The following is a 20306-nucleotide window of genomic DNA, read 5'->3' as shown; positions in this document are numbered from 1 at the left end:
GGAGGTACGTATAGTATTTTGTATGGAAAATGGACTGGAATAGGACCTTTACATAACTCTCAGGAGGGCTAACAGATAATCCTACTTATGGGTGATATTGAGGAATTTCTATGAGTGGAAGGATGGAATTATGACTAAATATAATAATTCTTGGCAGAAAATATTTTGAACCCTGTGAGAAAAAATAGGGCATGCTAGACTGTTTGATAATTTTGAAAAACCATGGTGGACCCTCACAAGCACATGAAAGTTTTCAACCAGGCTGCGATCGTGGTAGTCAATAGGACCGATCAACACAAGTCTTTCATCACAAATGCGAAATTCCTTCTGCAATTGCGGAGGGTCGAGGTGATGTCTCTCTGCAATTGCAGAGACCACCATGGGAACGCGATACACAAGGAATACGGCCTACGGCATCGTGACATCAGCCTCACAAATATGAAGACCAATATCAATGGTCTATACGAATATGACGTAGGCACACAAACACGAAGAGGAATGGGTGCTGCATCAGCTAGTGCAATATCTGTTGATACAAAGGCTCAAAATCTCCGACGCGGTGCTGAAGATTCATTCAGAACCCCATGTGGGAAAATGAGATATGCTACCCCACAAAATTCATTATTCAAGACTCAACAGAGATTTCAAAACTTCTAACCAATGTCGTCTTTACAAAAAGTGGGTTCCACACCCAAGCTTCATTTTAAGTCAAATTCCACCAGGGGGCCAGAATGAGCCTAGAAACCTTGGGATCTGCACGTAAGGTCCTTCTAGACCAAACTCAATATTTTGGAGTTATTGAAATTATTAGAATTGTATTCTGAGGTAGTCTTCCTAGACTTTTTATCAAAATCACCCGTTCAAACATTAGGAGCTCCAAAATACAAAAACTTGCACAAAACTCAAATGAACGACCAGGCAACCGAACTGTCAGTCCCAGCAAGTCATAAATTACTTGGGGTTACTACATCAAAGCTATAAACATTGAAAAGATCAAAAATTGAGGAAATAACCTAGAGGGTCATTGCAAAATTCACTACTAAAAAGACTTTCATCCTCAAAAGTAAATGGACAAAAAAAGCTTAAAGTCACAAAAAGTTGAGGGTACTAGGTTCGCATGCTCCGCCAGATATCCTATCACCCATCATAGTGGATAATGTCAACTCAAAACTAAGTCTAAGAGGAAAATTCTCAAGTCCACCTCAAAATTCACAATACTCCTCCAATTCCTTTCTTTGTCTCCATCTCTCGCCCAACTGAACTGAACCTATCTGAAAGTACCTGATTAACCTGAGATACACCAATATCACATCAAAATAGTCGAATTAAGCAAACACATGACAATGGAAGATGCAACCTAACTCACAAATTGAAATACTTGCCTTATGCTCAAAGTCCAATATATTCTAGTCATCAGGAGCATCTTATTGGTTCTCAACCATACTAAACATCTCCAGCACCATTTGATTCTTGTTGACAAGCCCACACAATACAAATCTCAAAAGAATTACTACACCTGAACATCGAGGAATGACAACTGCCAAAATAAGGAACTCAACCTAGGCCAAAGCCCAAAATCCCAAATCCAACTCCTAAAACCAAAAATCCAAGATAAAATGCAACCTTCTAAAACTAAACTCTACTCATGAGGATGACCATACCACAAATGACAAGGAAAATTCTAGAAAATCGACATTATATGCCCACGAACTACTCTTCCAGTATAGATCTGAGCCAAACACTCCCAAGGTAAACTAAGCAACTGTAGCGTATAGGCATAGTTAACTAATAAAGTGACCCAAAAACTGACCAACTCACATCAACGAATACTGCAAGCTAACCTAATGACAAAAGCAAACCTCACATCCTGAAGAAGTACAAAATCACAGTTTCCACAAATTACTTTGACCTTATCCTATAGATGAACCTTTTAGAAGGATTTTCATTCTCCAATATTGGCTAAAGTTTGAAGTCATCAATGAACACCACTACTCAGATTTCAAATTACAAGTCTGATCACGAGAGACATCAATACAATCACCAAGGAACAATAAAAAGAACAAGGTGCAACAAGACATCACATATATAATTCCTGGCTATCCATAACCAACTAAGACCACTAGAAATAGACGAATATAGTAGACCGAATAAGTGAATCACAACCTCACACCCAAGAATAATATTAAGGAAAGGGAAAGAAGCAGCCAGCTAGGACTACCATAACCCCACAGAAGGCTATATAACCCTTCATATAACTCCCACAGCCATCAATTTCCCAACTTTAGATCCAAAAAGGATGGCACACAACAAACACAACCTTCTAAGCCAACTAGGACCAATAGCATAGCAAATTTCAAATTGAATAAAGATGGTCTAGCCACTTATTAAACAAGGGTCTGGATTATAGCAAAAGTATACATCAATGGCGAAAAAAGGGAAACCAACTATTTTGATAATACCATCACAAATAAGCCACCAAGACAAGGCACAGGGAGTTACTCAACCACGACTCCCAATTATAGAAACACAACTTAGTTGATCCACTACTAAAGAAATAAACTACAAAAGATAAACACATGCACATAGATTTAAAGAAAGTTTCCACAAAAATCAAGAGATGAATAATAATTTAGGTATGCATATCTGAGTATAAAACCCCAAGACCACACAACATAGGCAATAAATGATAGAATAATTGAATCACACAAATACTAATGATACTTGGAGCCTCAGCCCTCAATCGGCCTATAGAAGGATAGAACGGATCATGTTTGGCATCAATCTGAATTCCTAAACTACCACCAGCAACACTCAGGGAACTACCTCTGGCTGAAGGTTAAACCAACCTACAAGACTGGCCCAAGTGAACATATCTCACATTTATCCCATACTGGTTACATGCTTTAGACTGATGGCTAAACTCTTCATAGTTATGACAAGCTCTAGCAACCCTAGCCTAGGAGTTATAGATGCTAACAATGTTTGGGTGCTCAACTGTCGCCTTGGTCAATCCCTATACCAAAGGTTAACCTCACCACTATCATAGCAATTCATATAGTTTGAAACCCAGCTTGAAGAATGCGATGAGTTGTCTTGGCTACCTCTGCCAAACTCAAGACCAACCCTAGTGAACAATACTAGTACCCTACGACAATATCTAACAAAGTTCCCCAACTTTCCACTCATAGAAACCATCACTAAGATTAACCTACTGAAAAGACCCTGCAAGAATAAAATTGGTTTAACTATCTAAGGGACAAAATGCATGTTGTAGGCTCCATGACTTTCCTCAGCACCCACGGGATACTAAGGTATTACTACCATAGGCCTAATAGCTAGATAAGAAAGATGACCCTCATTGAGATAATACCTGTCTTGGGTGAGATGATGTCACTATTACATTGATGATCAGGTCTCATACCACTATCTTGATGCGTATCGAATCATGACTATTCCATGACCCTCGCATGACCTACAACTTGTAAAAAGGTAGACCTAGCTACTAACAAGTGCTCTGATGCAAATCAGAGTGGAAAGAACAACCCTCTCAAATCTCAACCCTAAGAGAGAATGGATGAAGAGCCCTACTAGGACTAATCACCTCAACCCTAGTCTGAGAAATATCTCCTGAACCAAGAACCACACCCGCTTTGGTGTACCCTCAAAGAGACTCGAGTCTCCTAACACAGAATCACGAGGTGTCGAAGTGGCCAACAACTCCATTGGAGCCTAGGCTTTCCTAAGACTCTTTGTCTGCTGAAGAAAGTCTCTGACCTCAAAGTCTATGCCTAGGTGAGGCTCTCTACCCTGACCAAGTGTAGAAGCTATGGTAGTATGGGTTAATGTTCTACAACATGCATCGAATAACTCGTATTATCCATCTAAGAGAGAATGGATTTCAAAAAAGTAATTTTAGAAGTTAGTCAAAGCAAAGGCACACCATAAAGAGTCAAAAATAGACTTTCCAAAGAATGCCTTATAACCTCCAGAAGATAGGATACAGACTTCTCTACACCGATCTGCAAGACTCTACTAGGAATTTGCTATCATACCAATGATATTGCTCAATCTAGAGCTCTAGTATCAATCTTTCATGATCTGATTTCTCCAAAAATGATGGAGCCTACTACATCCCATAAGAAGATAAGACTAACCCATAGCCCGGAGCCAAAAGCAACAAGCCATTACGTGGAAGATAAACAATAAACAAACAACAAGAATAAGAATAACAATAATTAATAACAATAATAATAATAATATTAATAACAATAACAACAATAGCAATAACAACAACAACAACAACAACAACAGCAACAACAATAGTAGCAGCATCAACAACAACAGCAGCAACAATAGCTACAACAACAACAACAACAATAACAACAATAATAAAAACAATAACAACAATAATAATAATACTAATTACAACAACAACAACAACAATAGCAGTAGAAACAACAACAACAACAACAATAATAATAACAGCAACAACAACAACAACAACAACAACAACAACAATAATAATAATAAGAAGAAGAAGAACAACAACAACAATAAAAACAATAATAATAATAATAATAATAATACCAATAACAATAATAACAATAATAATAATAATAACAATAACAATAATAATAATAATAACAATAATAACAATAACAATATTAATATTAAAAATAATAACAATAATAATAATAACAATAACAATAATAACAATAACAATATTAATATTAAAAATAATAACAATAATAATAATAACAATAACAATAATAACAATAATAAAAAATAATAACAAGAATAAAAAAATAAAAAATAATAATAATAATAACAACAACAACAACAATAATAATAATAATAATAATAATAATAATAATAATAATAATAATAATAATAATAATAAGAATAATAGGAATAATGTCACGACCCAACTAGGGCCGCGACGGGTACCCGATAGAGTTATTCCGAGCACCTTTTATAACGTATCCTATTCTTACTATTGAGTGGGACAAATGAGCGATACCCTTGTTAATAGCATAATTATAACCATGTGTCAAGAAACTTTGCTAACATATTACACAGCGACGAACAAAGGTGCAAAACATCTAGTTGTACATATCTGTCTACGAGCCTCTAAACAAGATACATATTACCACAAGGAGGGCCGGTTTTTGCCATGCCCAAATATATACACAAAATTAGTACCGATAAAATAAAGCTCTGAAACAACTAGAGCGCTCTCAGCGTACTACTGGTGGAGCTCTTAAGGACTGAACTCGTCTGCCTGCTTATTTGCGTGGCATGAAACCCAACATCCACAAGAAGGGACGTTAGTACGAGTAATGTACCGAGTATGTAAGGCATGAAAATCACCATAATAAAGAACATAAGGTATGAGCAACCATATCATAAAATCATAGAACATATAGTGAGATAAGAGAGTAACCTGTACATATGAGTGCCCTTTTAGGCTGGATGCCATGCATGCTTGTCTCTACTTAAAAATATTTCTTTTTCATAAACATAAAAAATAGAATATGTCATAACGCCGAACGACGCCGGCTCGCCCACATATGTCCTGCGTCCGGGCATCCCGCATTCGGGATGAAAATTACGCCAACTGACAAGGTGGTAATGCGTCTATAGCGCAACATATGGCCCTTCCCCATATCCATCATATACATATACATATATCATATAAACAGCATGTATGAGATCCCAAGCAAGCTTTGGAGTGGCTGACTAGGTTATTTAATGTCATCTTTAGGACAGCAACGATGCCTGAAGAATGGAGTTCGAGTGTAATGATCCCTATATACAAAAACAAAGGAGATATCCAGATCTGCAATAACTATAGAGGTATCAAGCTTCTAAGCCATATGATGAAAGTGTGGGAAAGAGTGGTGGATATGAGGGTTAGGAGAGGCGTATCTATTTCAGAGAACTAGTTTAGATTTATACTGGGACGCTCAACTATAGAAGTCATCCATCTTATGAGGAGACTGGTGGAGTAGTGTAGGGAGAAAAAGAGGAACTTGCATATGGTATTCATCGATCTAGAAAAGGCTTACGATAAAGTTCTACGAGAGATACTATAGAGATATCTGGAGGCTAAAGTTGTACCTATAGCATATATTAGGGTGATCAAGAATATGTATGAGGGTGCCAAAACTAGGGTAAGGACAGTATGAGGGGACTCAGAGTACTTCCCAGTTATGATGGGGTTGCATCAAGGATCATCCCTTAGTCCATTTTTATTTGCCTTGGTGATGGATGGATTGACGCAACAAATTCAAGGTGAAGTACCATAGTGTATGCTTTTTGTAGATGACATAGTCCTGATCGATGAGACTCATAGTGGATTTAACGCTAAGCTGGAGGATTAGAGACATACCTTGGAGTATAAAGAGTTGAAGCTGAGTAGGACCAAGACAGAGTACTTAGAGGGCAAGTTTAGTGAGATACCTCGGGAGGCTGGTGCGGAAGTTAGGCTTGGTGACCAGGCCATCCAAAAGAAATGTAGTTTTAAATACCTTAGGTCGATCATGCAAGGCTGCGGGGAGATTGACAATGATGTCACACATCATATTAGGGCAGGATGGATGAAATGGAGGCTCATTTCCGGTGTGCTCTATGATAATAAAGTACCACCACAACTTAAGGGCAAGTTCTACAAAGTGGTGGTTAGACCGGCTATGTTATAAGGGGTGGAGTGTTGGCCAATTAAGGTCTCTCACGTTCAAAAGATAAAAGTAGCCTAGATAAAAATTTTGAGATGGATATGTGGGCATACAAGGAGCGACAGGATTAGAAATAAGGCTATCCGAGATAAGGTAGGAGTGGCCTCGGTGGAAGACAAAATGCAGGAAATGTGGCTGAGATGGTTTGGGCATGTGAAGAGGAGAGACGCAAATGCCCCAGTGAGAAGGTGTGAGAGGTTGGCCATGAATGGTTTTAGAAGAGGTAGGGGTAGGCCAAAGAAATGTTAGGGAGAGGTGATTAGATAGGACATGGTGCAGTTACAGCTTACCGAGGACATGACCTTAGATAGGAGGGTGTAGAGGACCCACATTAGGTTAGAAAGCTAGTAAATAGTCCCGTTATTCTTTCCTATTAGTAGGCGCAATAGCGCACTATAATTTCTTTTGTGGAGGACACAAATTAGGATAAAATGCTAGGTGACTTATTCTTACACCATAGTAGTTGTAGTTCTGCTCAATGTTTATTGCCATTTGATTTATGCATTATATTTCTATTTATAGGTGCGGGGTCATTATACTTTGATTATATTATTTATATATAGTAGTAAATGCCTCTTTCTTTCCGTACTATTCTATCATGACTTTCTCACTTTTGTTATTTCTTATTTTCATCTTGTTTTCGATATGCTTGTCCCTATCTGACCTTTTATCTTATTTTCCTCTCTTGAGCCGAGGGTCTTTCGAAAATAGCCGCCCTACCTTTCAAAGTAGAAGTTAGGTCTGCGTATACTCTACCCTCCCAGACCCCAAATGGTGGAACTATATTGGGTTTGTTGTTGTTTTAACAATAATAACAATAATAATAACAACAACAACAACAACAACAACAACAATAATAATAATAATAATAACAACAACAACAACAATAATAATAATAATAACGACAACAACAACAACAATAATAATAACAATAATAATAATAACAATAATAATAATAACAATAACAATAACAATAACAATAACAACAATAATAATAATAACAACAATAATAATAATAATAAGCAAGAATAATAATAATAATAATAATAATAACAACAACAACAACAACAACAACAATAATAATAATAATAATAATAATAATAAGAAGAAGAAGAAGAAGAAGAATGTAACGAATTGTTTCAGTTGTTATGGATAAGCCAATGGGGAAGGAATATGGGCTAGAAGTATTCTGAGCAGTAACTTGGAAAATTTTAGACTTGGCCAGACTTGGACAGAATTTAAGTCAGGTACGGTATGGGGTAATCCGGTAATGGATGGGTGATTTAATGTAATGATCCCGAAGGTTATTTTTAGAAATTTTGGTAAAATAACAATTTTACCTTTTTTATAGTTTCCCTAAGTCATTTTTGATCAATGTTGATTGTTAGTTTGGGAAAATTCTTTGAAAAACTTGAGTTTTAGAAGTTTAGAGATTTCTAAAGGCTGAAATTATTCAAAAGTAGTATTTGGGACCAACTAGATCTACAAGTCATAAAATGAAATTTTATCGATTTTGTTATATCCAGAAGATGAAATTTAGTCTAGGAGAGTTGACAGAATTAGATTTGGAGTTATAAAGAAAATTTGACGTTCTAAGTTGAAAATTCTTGAAATTTTGATCATACAGTTGACTTTGTCAACATTCGGAGATTCAATACTCAAAATTGAGTTTTGATGACTTTGTTGGATTTGGGAAATAATTTTAGATCTACGGGTGATCTTGGTTGAATTTTTGGAGGTCCCGAGCTGGTTTTAGTATTTTGAGGCTTGAAAATAGTGTAGTTGCGAATTTTTGGGTTCCGAGTCAAGGAGACCTCAAATTTAAATTCTGATGGTTTCATTAAGTCCGGAACGTCAAACATTGTAGGGTAGCATATAAATTTTTTGTGCACGCTAGGGATTCATTGGATTCCAAATGAATCCCGAGGGTCTAATCTGTGAATTTTTGTTCTTGGGGGTTGCTATGATCTGGTGTCTGAACACTTCTGCACGATCATAGAGCCCTTACCTTATTCACGGAGGGACCTTTGGGTGAACCTTCGCATTAACGGGACTTGGCCTCATTCATGGATGTCCAGGATGTTGACCTTTCTCATTCATAGCATTAGCCTCTGTATTCACGAAGGTCAAGTTGTACAGGCCCCGTGTCCACAACACTTAGACCGCATTCACGAAGAAGAAAACACCTAGAACAGTAAGTTATTTCCCAAGAATGGGAAAAAGTCTTTTTTCACCATTATTGAGTGTAGAGACCCCGGATTAGGTGATTCATTGGAGGTTTTTCAAGGTTTTTCGAGTGGGTAAGTTATTTGAATCCTAAACTCCCATTAACAATTGTTTATATCATGAAATTGAGCTGTAATTTCTGAAATTGAACCCCAAAATTTGGGGTTTTTTAAGAACTTATGGATTTTCTTAAATTGTTGATTTCGAATTGATTTTAACTCCAAATTCGAAATGGCTTCCGCTAATAGATTCCTGATGTTTTAGCGAATGTTTTCATCTAAAAATTTTGAGATTTACTCTTCTTTTCAGAATTTGGATTTTTGGGTCAATTTTGGCCTGGATTTCAAAAATTATTATTTGGATTTCATTAGATTGGTATTCTTATTGGGACTTCATATTAGATTAGGTTTTGTCGATTCGAAGCACCGACATAAGGGTAAGGCTCAAGTTTCAAACTAGTTTTGATTGAATTTGAGGGTAGTGGATTCCTAAACCTTCGTTAAGCTTGTAGAATTCTATATTTCTTGCTATGTATATTAGGTAGTTATAGGGACCCATACTCGGGAATTAATTCTGAAACTGAAATGAACTAAGGATAAAAAATGGGGTAATAACAGGAAATTTAATGAAGTATATCGTTATGTGTGATATGATTGGTGATTTTCACTTATCTGAGATAGCTTACTTTGAATATATTGATATAACTCATGAATTTTTATGATTATAATTGTACATTTCTATATTGGTAAACATACCTATATTGTACTAGTTTTATGACATAGCTGAAATTAAACATTTGTGATAACAATGAGAAATATGGGATGGGCTAAATGCTCTAGGGCAGTGATTATGAGAAATAGGGGTCATGCCACATGCTCTGTGGCAGGTATCATATGAGGGGTCGGGCCACACATTCTATTATAATTTACATGGACAAATATATCCCTCATGGGTTCCGTACTGAGATTCAGCGAATGTGTATGAATAGGACAGACATGCATCATATTATCTGACACAACATTGCATTGCATTGCACTTCATTAATTTCCTGTGGATTCATATTTACCCCTGTTATATCCTTGTGAATAATATATATCTTGACACTTAACAAAATTAATTTAAATATTGAGAACTGTTGAACCTATGTGCTACTTATAATATAAAATTTTAGATTGGGTTGGTTTATGTGCAGGTTATAGTTATGGAGGTTCAGTTGGTGTGGTACGGGTATTTGAATTCTATATAGCTTTTCTTATGTTCAGTTTTTTGCTTGTTGGGTACCGTGTTGTTAGTAGTCACTCCTTACTTCTACACTTCAGTAGGTTGTGAGCCTGAATCAGTGTGACACCTCCTTCTTTCCATCCATCACCAAGGCTACTATCTAGAGTGATTGAGGTAGTTGTTATATCACTTCGGTTGCCACCTCTACTCTTATTTTATGTTTTTAGTCATGTTTAAGACAAAGACATTGAGACTTGCATTTCTTTCTGAATTCTATGTATTGTCTAGAAGTTTGTACATATGACAACTAATCTTGGGGGATGCTTAAGATATTTAAATATTTTTGATTAAGTTAAATTTCATTATACTTTATTTACTTCCATATTTACTTTTTGTTGAATTTTAGGCTGACTTGTCTTGGTGGGTTGAGACGAGTTTCATCACACCCGAATTCGAGTCATGACAATTGGTATTAGAGACCAGGTTCATAGGTGTTACACCCCACACTTTTAAACTCGGAATATCTCTTAAGTTCCTTAGACCTTATCATGTGAGCCGGATACACTATGACACTATCAAATGACTCTAAAGAGGGGAGAATGTGATACCCCAGAGTAGAGAAGGTTGGAGATAGAGTCATAAGAATTCGGAAGGAATTGGAGGCCAGGTGATGAGTCATAGGACTCGATTTACCCACGTAAGCTACTAACTTGGAAGTCCTACATACCAAAGCTACTTGAGTACGTATCAAGCTTACGTAGCACGGATTACATAGGCTGTTAAAATAAGATGAGATTATGAACCCACGAGAAGGAGGAGAAGATGACATGTGGCATCCAATGAAGGCATGACACATGGAAGCACCTAAAGCAAGCAGGTGACCCACCTTCTTGGGGTCAAGTAGGTGACCCGCCGCTTGGGGGAGGTGGGCCCCACTGCCATGTGGCAGCCCCACCTTGCTTGCATGGACACATGTCACCTATTGGGACCACATATATGTATGTATATGTAACATATAATTCAGTTCCTACACTTAAATCTACAGCAAAACAAAGAAAACAAACCCTAAGTCTAGAGAGAAACTAGCGACGACTTGGAGGAAAGAAAATAGGTAAGTCCCGATTTCGTTCCGTGAATTAATTATTTAGGGTATCCTAAGATGATATAGCGATGTTTGAAAACATAAAAATCCATTTTGGGGCATCAAGGATGAGCTACAAACAGTCCGCTACTTTCAGCAGGTTAAAAAAGTTTCCGAGGCGCAATTTTGGCCAATTTCGGGTAAGGTAAGGCTTCTCCTTTAAATTTGGACTTTATGGGGTTGTTATAAAGTTTATTATACACCTTGTATACTTCTGTAAGTGTAACAAAGTCATGGAAATTCTCGACGTTCGAAATAAACTAAATTGGAATCGTTATAGTTAAATTGTAGTCGAAATGAGGCGTTGTGCGTGTGGGGGATGATGATGATTGTGTGGTGGTGTTTTTCAGGGACTAAGAGTGTTCTAAATGAGTTGGGGGATCTTCTGGTTTCAGCCACATGACCCCCCTCTTCGTACGGTTAAAGGTTTTACAAAACGAAAACTAGAAACCTTATTTTGGTATCGTAGTTTTGAGCAAGTTGTTTGGAGTTTATGTTGTATATTGTTGATGTGAATTGCTTAAAAATATGTTTCAGGTTGTTGTTGGTTGTCTGTAGGTATTAGGATTGAAATTGGGAATTCGGATAGGGCACATTATAGGGGAGGTGCTGCCCAATTTTCGTTAACGGCTAATTAAGGAACTAATCGAGAAGGCGAATGAGGGGTTGAGTTCTATGAATACTCATGTGTAGCCTAAGGTGATGGAATGCCAAGGGTTTTTAATACTCGTGTTGATTTTATGTTACTTAGGTTCAAAGAATGACGAGATGAACGGGATAAGAAGTAACCTAAAACAGGTATGTGAAGCTTTCTCTTGGCATGTTTTTGACATAAGTATGTAAAGCCTATCCTTCCTTTCTTTTGGGCATGTCTTAGATTTAAGTGACCAATGATATGTGTATGAAGCTTTTGGTAACTCTATTAATGAGATCTGAACATGATTCATGATTCATAATTCGTATTCACTTCTGAATATTATGACTCTTAAAATAGTTAAGCCCCTATTCCTCGAGTCTTCTCTATGACTGTATAGTGATTGATTAGAAAGAGCCCTTCTTTTTCCTAAAGACTCTGAGATAATTAATGCTCAGACTTCTATAAGATATTTCACACTGGTATGTGTCTAAGATTTCCAAAACTCCTTTTTACTTAGTCTTTAGTGATAGTTGAGGGTATACGTCAGATACTTCCTACCCTGATCTCCAAGTGATGGTTCGCTTGAGGACTTCATTGAGTCTCAGATAACGATTTAAACTGTGTTTTGTTTCTCACTATTCTACTCGTGTATATTGTAACACTTTGTTTTTGAGTCCCAGGCTAGTTATCATATTTGTGCATAATTCTACTACATTGTCCATCGCTCCCTCACTAGAGGTCCAGGTACGTATGTATATATGTGATAATGTGATAATATGTTGTAATAAGAAGGTGATGGTTCTATAGATATAATTCACTAGATTCCTGATGGGGCCGGCTATATTGAAAATTTGAGCATGCATGTTTTTATAAATCACAGAGTACAGGTACAGATTCCTTATAGGATATTTTATCCCCTTCTTCTCTATTTCAGATATGCCTCCAGTCGTATTGTGTTATGTTTTACATACTCAATACATATGTCGTACTGACCCTCTTTTCTCGGGAGGATGTATTTCATGCCCGCAGGTACAGTCACAGGTTTTGGGAGTCCGTCAGCTTAGGATTCTGCTCAGCTTAGCTGGAAAAGGCTCCATTGTATCGAAGCCAAGTTTTTGGCACTGGCCGTTGATGTATAGTATCTTTTTTGTTATTCAGGGGTACGGCGGGGGCCCTGTCCCACCATATGTTGTCATTAATATTGTTAAAGGTCTGCAGACATGTATATGTGGGTTGTATGTGTCAGTTTGGTTCATCTGCGTCTACATGATGTATAATATATGTTATTATGTTATGGAAGCCTTATCGTCTTGCATGCCTTTTCATGTTATGATGTAAATGAAAAAGGCTACATATATACGAAAATAATATCGCTCAATAGGGCTCTAATACATGGCATTATGTTGTTTGTAGTCCGGTTTGACTACACTTGATTTATATGCATTGTATGTTTATAATTCGACATTACCACAGCTGATAGATATGTATACGGGGGGTCTAAGTCGGACCCCAATTGCGGCCTACGGGGTTGGGTCGTGACAGAAGTGGTATTAGAGCAGTTCATCCTTAGATTGTCTGCAGACCATGTCTAGAGTCTTGTGTATCGATGTGTTGCGCGTCACATCTATAAATAGGAGGCTACAGGATATTTAGGATGTTACTTTTCTTCCACATCTGAGATCGTGCTATAGACCCGAGTCATAAGACAATTTATTAAACTAACCTTGGCTTTTAGCAGAAGGATGACATCAATAGAAGAAAGTAATTGACGACATGGGAAGTTACAAAGCACGCAGTTAAGTAAAGGCATGGGAGATATTTATTGAGTAAGGTATTGACGTATGATTGAAATGTAAAGGCGAAACATGAAAGGAAAGTAGATAGGGAAGGGCAACAAATGCAGTTGGAAGTTGGACATACGAGGTAAGTCTATTATTTTCATACTATGTGGCCGTGATATGATATGAATATATATATGTGTTGGCCCCGTGAGGAATTGTTGGTATTTTCTACGTGCAGGTTTGGGAAAAGTAAGAAGTATAGAGGAAACTCTGCCGAAATTTTCCTAGAACAAAAAAAGGGAATGAAACATAGATTCTTAAGATGTTTTGGAAATTGATACCAAGTACCCCTATTATGTTTAACTAAAGCTGTAAGAGGTACCCATCATGTCATCGATAAGGGGTACCATTTTTACTAGGAGAATGTTATTTTAGAGAAGCAAAAGCCTATTCGAGCACTAGAGTTCAGACTGCGGTATCTCCAGCCGTATTTCTGCTGTAGGAAACATAGGGAGCTTAGGTTGAGGGATAAGATATCCCACAATTGAGTTTCACTCTTTTTGAAAAAGTACCAAGCCCCAACTTCTAGTTGTAAACTAGATAAGTTGTTCATAACTCGAGGATAAATTCAGAAGGAGACCAAGTAGGTCAAGTATTAAAAGAAGTACTATGATGTTTATAGTTTCTTCCAACAATGGTTGGAAAAGGGGTTACGATAATAGTTTATAGTTCTCCACCGACTAATTGGGGAAAGAACTTCTAACAGAAGCACCTCAAAGAGATGTCAGGAACTGAGTATGAGTACGAACTAAAAGGGGGATATGTAAGTATGAATTGCACGGTGTGATATAATTATACAAGGATAAAGTAGGACCACTAGTAAGGCGCACTTGGTATATGTTGACTAAGTTAAAAGTCTGTGTTGGGTTCACAGTAAGGGCAAGGGGCATAAGGGATAAAGGAACGACGCGTGTACACAACGTCACCTTGAAAATAATGGAACCCTTACAAGACAAAGATGGCAGACTTAGGGAATAAATGGTGCAACTTACGTTCACCCCAAGAAATAAAGGATATACGTTGGGATAGAGATACTACTTCAAGAAAACCTTGAACAGTTTTCATCAGAATACTAGAGCTGCCTAATTGAAATTGGAATGACTACAGGTATTAATTAAATTTTGATGAAGATAAGTAGAATGTGGCGGCCTTGGGCAAGTTGTTCCATGAGTCCCATTACTCAAGTACAGATTAATAGATGAGGTGTCATACTATGTATGAAAAGGTTCTCAATGCTTTGTGATTTAGCCAAGGTTTCGTGCGCGGATAACCAGGTTATAAAATATACAGAAAGACGGGGACATGATACAGTACCAAGTAAATTGGGGAAGGAGATAAAGGTATAAGTACCCTCAAAAGGGGGAAAGTCAATGAGAGAGTGGAAAAGGTAAGGTGAAGGCAATTGATAGGATAACATATTTGAGAGGGATGTTTAAGTTTCAATAAGAACCCGTATTGAACTAAGTCAGGAAGGTTTCGAAGTCACCGATAATGGAATGGAAGTCGGAATGCAATGTAAGGCACTTTTAAGAAGATTTCAACAAGACCTTGAATGATATAACGCTAGAAGGTGGGTGTGTATAAAAAGAAAAGGGCATAACAATGAAAGGATATTGAATAACTTAAGGGACACTACGAAGGATAATGACAGCATGCTAGACTAAAAGCCAAAATATTGTCTATAGAGTTGGTTGCAAATGATGTTGCGATAGATAAATAACCAATAAAAAAGGAACACGAAACCTTCTATGATAGGGGATGAGAAGAGCAAAGAGTAAATAAGGGAAAAGAAAGAAGTATAACAAGATGGGACAAGCAAGTTTCAATGTGAATAAGAGGTGTACAGTAGAATGAACCAAGAGACGGAAAGACTACGTCTACCTCCTACACATTTTGTCCGAAGGGTTATACGACCTACGGATATATATATATAGACATCAGGTTAAGTAAGGAAGTACGGAAAAAAAAGAATAGGGGTGCAATAATAACAATACCATTATGATATTTTGGATACCCTACCGAGAGATACGGGGATAGGTTAAGCCGAACTATAAGGATGGAATTAATACTACGGACAAAGTAAGACATGACCACGGTTGGACCAAAGATATACCCCGACACCGATGGTAGAATAAGGGAGGAAACAACAGGGTAACACATGAGACATAGCAAAATGATGCTAGGATATTTCTCAGGTTAAGTTGAGCACTTTCTCACATTCTCGTAAAGGTAAAGGAAGACACGAGATAACAAATCTAAAGTGTTACCAGCCGGGGTAAGAAAAGTGTAAAATGGGTTAAGACAGGCAGAACTAGATGATTACTACAGCATGGTAAGCTCATATGCCAAACTTCTTTGGGATTATGCCGGCTAATACCAGACAGAACTTAAGGCGACTATAAAGGTCCCTATATGAACGAACTTTAGCTCTACTTAGTAGCCAATCCTAATGAATGGGTGCGTACAAAAAGGGTAAATATAGTAGGGGACTAAGGACGTGGTCATAGTGAAACTAAAGATCTACCCCTATACTGGTTGCAAGATAACAAAGGAAAGGGCAAGGCAAAATATGAGGACTAGAGAGACCATGCTAAGGTAAATCTTGGGCTAAGTTGAGTGCCCCGCACATTATTGCAAGGATTACAATGAAACATGACACGAAAACTTCCCAGAGAGGTCACCCATCCCAGTATTACTCTTGCCCAAGCACGCTTAACTTCAAAATTCTGATGGAATTTAGTGCATTAGTGCTGGTATGATCGCGCGAGATGGAAGGATCTAAACTAGCGATGGAGAAACGACATGGGATTATGTACCTAGGGTACTATAAGTTACGTTAAGGGAATTGTAAAAAGATCTTAAGGGAAACCAGCAGGATTAGCTAATTACTAACTGATGGAGCACTTCAATGCCAAAGATCTTCAACATAGTACTGGTTAATGATAGGCAAACCACAAAATGGCTATATGGTCCAATGGGCGAGGGAATTTCGACACCACTTGGCAGCCAACTCTAACAATTGAAAAGCAAAACCCAAAAGATAGAATGCCAGGTAAAGTTCTGAAAAGAGTCGAGGGGGACTATACGAGGCTAAGGATTCCCAAATGATCAATGTCATTACACACCTATTCTATACTCTTCGAGAGTAGGATGCTATACGGGTTGTTGTGAGTAGGCTAATTAATCAGCCCATTTGTTTTCAATCAAGACCACCTATGCAGCTGGAACTAGGTGAAGTTATAGGAAAAAGAGGTAGTAAGGTTCCGTGAGGTTTCCCCAGCTAATATCTCAGATAGAGGGACTTTAATTATGATTAACATCTAGAGATCAGTCCAAGAAGATATTAGGAACACAGGTAGGTCTTAGTACCCCAGTTTTCCCTCGAGCTGCTGGACAGATTGAACGCCCTATTAGACGCTAGAAGATATGTCGCGAGCCAGGATATTAACTTCGAAGATAGCTGGGATGATTATCCATCACCTATTGAGTTTCCTACCATAATGACTACCACTCCGGTATCCCAATGACCCCGTACAAGATTGGTGGGGCAGGAAGTGTAAGTCCCCTACTAGTTGAATTGAGGTTGGAAAGATTAAGCCAGTTAACCCAAACATGATTAAGCAAGCTATTGACTAGTAGCCTAGAGTCGACAGAAGTGATATGCAGATAATCGACATTAATGTGCAGAGTTCAAACTGACGATTAGGTATTCATAACAGGATCACCTAGGAAGGGAGTAACAAGATTTGGCCAGAAAAGGAAACTTAACCCAAAATACATTGGATCTTATCGAGTTGCTGATAAGATGGACAAAGTTTCCCATCAGTTAGACCTACCGCTTGATTACAAAATTATATGCCTGGTACGTCAATACGGGTAATTCAAAATATACTAGTGATCCACCTAGAGTGTGCCCCATAGATGATATCTACGAAATAGAATCCTGCGAGGAACAACCTATAACTATCTTAGAATGGCAAATTAGAAGGTTGACAACTATGACATGACTCTTGTCAAGGTATTGTGGCAAAATAAAAACCAAAAAGAAGGTGCCGTAAGAAGTCAAAAAGGAGATAGAAAGAAAATATCTGGACTTGTTCCCTATGTACAATGGTAGTCTAAACCCCTAAATAGATTGAAAGACGACGGTTATATAGAACCCCCAAGATACTTGTAAAACCCTATGAGGTAAGTTAACATTCGGGAATGAATGCTCTAAAGGAGGGAAGGATGTTACACCCCACACTTTTAAACTTGGAATGTCTCTTAAGTTCCTTAGACATTATCATGTGAGCCGAATACTCTACGACACTATCAAATCACTCTAAAGAGGGGAGAATATGATACCCCATAGTAGAGAAGGTTAGAAATAGAGTTATAAGAATCCAGAAGAAATTGAAGGCCAGTTGACAAGTCGTAGGACTCGATTTACTAACGTAAGCTACTCACTTGGAAGTCGTACATACCAAAGCTACTTGAGTACATACCAAGCTTACGTAGCACCGATTACATAGGCTCTTAAAATAAGACAAGATTACAAACCCATGAGGAGGAGGAGAAGATGACACATGGGAGACAATGAAGGCGTGACACGTGGCAGAACCTCAAGCAAGCAGGTGACCCACCTGCTTGGGGAGGTGGGCTCCACTGCTATGTGGTAGCCCCACCTTGTTTGCATGGACATGGTGGCCCAATAAGGGCTGGACACGTGTCCCCCTTAGGGGATGACACATGTAATCTCTTGGGACCACATATATGTATGTATATGTAACATATACTTCAGTTCCTACACTTAAATCTACAGCAAAACAAAGAAAACAAACCCTAAGTCTAGAGAGAAACTAGTGACGGCTTGGAGGAAAAAAATAGATAAGTCCCGATTTTATTCTGTGAAATAATTATTTAGGGTATCCTACGATGATATAGTGATTTTTGAAAATGTAAAACTCGATTTTGGGGCAGAAAGGATGAGCTACATACAGTTCGCTACTTTCAGCATGCTAAAAAAGTTTTCGAGGCGCAATTTTGGCCAATTTCGGGTAAGGTAAGGCTTCTCCTTTAAATTTGGATTTTATGAGGTCATTATGAAGTGTATTATACACCTTGTATACTGCTGGAAGTGTAATAAAGTCGTGGAAATGCTTGACATTCGAAATAAACTAAATTGGAATTATTATAGTTAAATTGTAGTCGAAATGAGACGTTGTACATATAGGGGCTGTTGTTGGTCCAGTCAGATTGTGTTATGTTTAACATACTCAGTACATATGTTGTACTGATCCCCTTTTCTCGGAGGGCTGCGTTTCATGCCTGCAGGTACAGGCATAGGTTTTGGGAGTCCGTCAACTTAGGATTCCGCTCAGCTCAGCTGGAAGAGGCTCTATTATATTAGAGCCTAATTTTTGGCACTGGTCGTTGATGTATAGTATTGTTTTGTTATTCAGAGGTACGGCAGGGACCCTATCCCACCATATATTGTCATTAATATTGTTAGATGTAGATATGTATATGTGGGTTGTATGTGTCAGTTTGGTTCAGTTGGGTCTACATGATGTATAATATATGTTATTATGATATGGCAGCCTTGTTGGCTTGTGTTCCCTTTCATTCTATTATATAAATGAAAGAGGCTACAGATATACAAAAATGATATCGCCCAATAAGGCTCTGATACATGGCATTATGTTGTTTATAGTCCGGTTTGACTACACTTGATTTAATGCATTGTATGTTTATAATTTGACGTGACCACAGCTGATAGATATGTATACGGGGGGTCCAGGTTAGACCCCAGTCGCGACCTATGGGGTTGGGTCATGACAATAAGTTTTACGTGTATACACGTTAAGTCTAAGTAGATTCTTGAGGATCAGTATAAAGACGTCTGTACTTATCCTCGAAAGGCTATGAGATTAGGAATTTCCCTTTTTGTTCTTTCAATTCATATTGTACATGGTTAGTTGTGTTGGTGCTGAGTTGTCATGTGTCCTTTTTGATAGATGACTAGGACCAAAGCTACTGCTAGTGGTAGAGAAGGGGAGCTAGTCCCCAAGGTTGATCTTGGTACCCTAAATATGGGTAGAGGTAGAGACCGAGCTAGAGGTCATGGTCGTAGGGAGGCAGAAGGTAGAGGTTATGCATGAGGAGAAGCACCAGTGAGAGGACATTTTAGAGAGGCCTCTCCTGAGAAATAGATTGATGCTAGAGAGGACAAGGTCCCTACAAAGCTTGCTACTATACCATTGCTTCAAGATACTTTGATGTGAGGATTGGGTGAGCTTAAGATATTTACTCAAAGTGTGGGTATGGCAGGTACACCAAAGGGTTCTAAGATGAGGACCGAAGCTCAGACCCTAGTGCATCATCAGGTTCCAGTCATTCAAAATCTGGTAGGCCAGCTATCCGTGGGCTTTATGATTAATAAGGTAGATTACAGTGGGAGTGAGCTCAGGGTGCACCTTCATTTAAGTTGACTGACGACGAGCAACATCGATCTTTGAGGT

At 38.0% G+C, this 20306-nt stretch overlaps 1 pseudogene; it reads right to left on the bottom strand.

The window, feature by feature from the left end:
* Nucleotides 1-16450: 16450 nt before the first annotated feature.
* On the bottom strand, nucleotides 16451-16570 carry LOC129891001 (5S ribosomal RNA; annotated as a pseudogene).
* Between the last annotated feature and the right edge of the window lie 3736 nt (nucleotides 16571-20306).

The sequence above is a fragment of the Solanum dulcamara genome, chromosome 5, assembly GCF_947179165.1.
Source record: "Solanum dulcamara chromosome 5, daSolDulc1.2, whole genome shotgun sequence".
Classification (NCBI taxonomy): domain Eukaryota; kingdom Viridiplantae; phylum Streptophyta; class Magnoliopsida; order Solanales; family Solanaceae; genus Solanum; species Solanum dulcamara.
This window is presented reverse-complemented; position numbering and strand designations above follow the sequence as displayed.